Genomic DNA, 3,346 nt, shown 5'->3' on the forward strand with positions numbered 1-3,346 from the left:
GGTAGGTGCCAATATTGATCAAATAAAAACAATTTATTAATGCACAATAAAAAATGTATATAATCAATAAAAATTAGTAAACATGAATAACAATAGGTGGCAATGAGTACTCGGATAAATGGTGCTTCTGGGAGGGAATGAAAGTATATGGTCAGTCCATACGGTACCGTATTTCTTTAGGGAGCAAAGGATGAGATCCGTTCGTATGACGCTTTCTGGGATGTCCTTTATGTATTCCCTTTAGATGGGGGGTCCTGTTCCTGGTAAGGATGGCGATGTATTTAAGGGGTAGCACTCCCCGGCCAGATGGTAAGGCGCCCACTTCAGTGGACTCAGGACCGATCCTCCAAAACTTGGGGGAAGGACAAAGAAGCAGTTCGAGATGGGCTGGTTTGGACTCAAAGTGAATCTCCCAATGCTTGCAGCAATTTGTATGGGACTGTGTGTTCCCTCTCCTCCACCAACACGTTTCGCCTGTAAAAGAGGCTTAGGTACCGTATGGACTGACCATATACTTTCATTCCCTCCCAGAAGCTTCATTTATCCGAGTACTCATTGCCACCTATTGTTGTTATTCATGTTTACTCGTTTTTATTGATTATATACATTTTTTATTGTGTATCAATAAATTGTTTTTATTTGATCAATATTGGCACCTACCTGTAATTTATATCCATTAGCGCAGTGTAGACCTTCCATTTGTTTTGTAAATGGAACCCAGGCCTGTTTTGGAATTCTTCCGCTCACACTAAGGGGGTTATTCTGGTTCACTCGCAAAGGCAAATTCACTCTCTAATGCACAAAACCATGTGCACTGCAGGTGGGGCAGATGTAACATGTTCAGGGAGAGTTAAATATGGGTGTTATATTGTTGCTGCACACGTAAAAAATTGCATACTGCACCAGGATTCCACCCATTACACATTATGCCACAAACCTTAATGCCAATTACACGTTTCCATACTGTAATACCCATTACACATTATGCCACACACCGATATGCCCATTACATATAGCACACACCATAATGCCTATCGCACATTGTGCCGCCGCTTACTTAAATGCTCATTGCCAGGGGGCTGGAAAAGCTTACATGCTGATCTTAGTCAGTTCTTCCAGCCACATCCCGTCCCTTGCCGCTCTCAGCGGAGTACAGCTTATCGGTGCGGCTGGGGGGGGGCGGTGAAAGGGTCTCAGTGAAGCAATTTACAGGGCAGGGAGGTTTGAAAAACAAAGCTAGAGTGATTACTGTGTGTGCAGTTCTGGCCAGAGCCGGGATCCATTCACGTTTGTGGTGACTTGTGCTGTAGGTAATCAAGCAGGATTATTTAATTGGTTAGATTTTCCATTGATCACAAATTTCAACAGCCCATCGGCAGGCCCATTGTAGCACCAATTTAAGGCGTATGGCCAGTGTTAAAGTACACAGGTTCCAAATCTGTTCCTGCTCGTGTTCCATCTCATGCACACCATGTACGAAACACCCATTAGTGTTGTAACTGTTGTATGACGCAGCCTGTGTCTCATCACCGTGGCCAGGCCTAGCTGGGTGCGGTAGGTGTAGCACTTGCTGTTGTCCAGACAGCCCAGGGCCAGATCATCTCTTCTATGTGGGGAGGGGTGTCCTGTTTTGGACGTTTCATATGAAATGAAGGGTCCTCTGCCATCTCTTCTCTTACATCTACCTCTGCTTTTGTGATTGCTCTTGTTTTGTGGAGTGTGTTACATTTGTATAACACTAAATAAAGATGACTGTGATTTGTTAATGAAGGTGGCTGAGCGGTTATTATCTGTTATACGTCGTTGCCATACATGTTCCCACAGTGCCATACAGGAGTATGGAATGTAACGGTGGCACAACCTGCGGGCAGTCATCAGGTGGTTGTGGAACAATAGAACAGTGACAGAGCATGCTGGGATGTGTAGTGCAACATCCGCTTGTTGAATTCTTCCTGTTCTAAATACTGCATGGCCGCCACTCCCGCTGGGTAGTGCCTGGAGATGCTATGCATACTACCACAACATGTGGGGGACGCAGGATCGGAGGGTGTATTCCCCAGTGTACATCCCTGCTGCTATGGTAACACAGCACTCACTAGATCTAATGACGTTCCCCAATTGTTGTGGAAATAGGATCTCCTGGCCTGAGATGTTCAGACAATTGTTGGTGGAAATGTCAGACTGCCTCAAGGCTAATTTATCTGGATCCTTAGGCCTGTGCCAGCGGCTGTGACTCCTAGGACCCTGGCACATACAGGCAGCGGGGACGTTACCAGGATTATGAAGTGGCAGCTTGGTATCATTGTGTTACGGGGTGTGCACACTTGTACAATGTGCATGAGATCCGCACAGTAATGGGGTGTACGCACTTGTACAATGTGCATGAGATCCCCACAGTAATGGGGTGTACGCACTTGTACAATGTGCATGAGATCCGCACAGTAATGGGGAGTACGCACTTGTACAATGTGCATGAGATCCGCACAGTAATGGGGAGTACGCACTTGTACAATGTGCATGAGATCCGCACAGTAATGGGGAGTACGCACTTGTACAATGTGCATGAGATCCGCACAGTAATGGGGAGTACGCACTTGTACAATGTGCATGAGATCCGCACAGTAATGGGGTGTACGCACTTGTACAATGTGCATGAGATCCCCACAGTAATGGGGTGTACGCACTTGTACAATGTGCATGAGATCCGCACAGTAATGGGGTGTACGCACTTGTACAATGTGCATGAGATCCCCACAGTAATGGGGTGTACGCACTTGTACAATGTGCATGAGATCCCCACAGTAATGGGGTGTACGCACTTGTACAATGTGCATGAGATCCGCACAGCAATGGGGTGTACGCACTTGTACAATGTGCATGAGATCCCCACAGTAATGGGGTGTACGCACTTGTACAATGTGCATGAGATCCCCACAGTAATGGGGTGTACGCACTTGTACAATGTGCATGAGATCCCCACAGTAATGGGGTGTACGCACTTGTACAATGTGCATGAGATCCGCACAGTAATGGGGTGTACACACTTGTACAATGTGCATGAGATCCCCACAGTAATGGGGTGTACGCACTTGTACAATGTGCATGAGATCCCCACAGCAATGGGGTGTACGCACTTGTACAATGTGCATGAGATCCGCACAGCAATGGGGTGTACACACTTGTACAATGTGCATGAGATCCCCACAGTAATGGGGTGTACACACTTGTACAATGACTATATAGTAAAAATCTCATCTGGATCTCATGCAGATCGCACAGGTTTTAACCCTTGGGATCCCGTATCGCAGCCAGAAAGTCTTGTCTGCATTGACTATATAGTGCAGAT

This window comes from Crinia signifera, chromosome 7, assembly GCF_055691185.1.
Source record: "Crinia signifera chromosome 7, ASM5569118v1, whole genome shotgun sequence".
In the NCBI taxonomy this organism is placed as follows: Eukaryota; Metazoa; Chordata; class Amphibia; order Anura; family Myobatrachidae; genus Crinia; species Crinia signifera.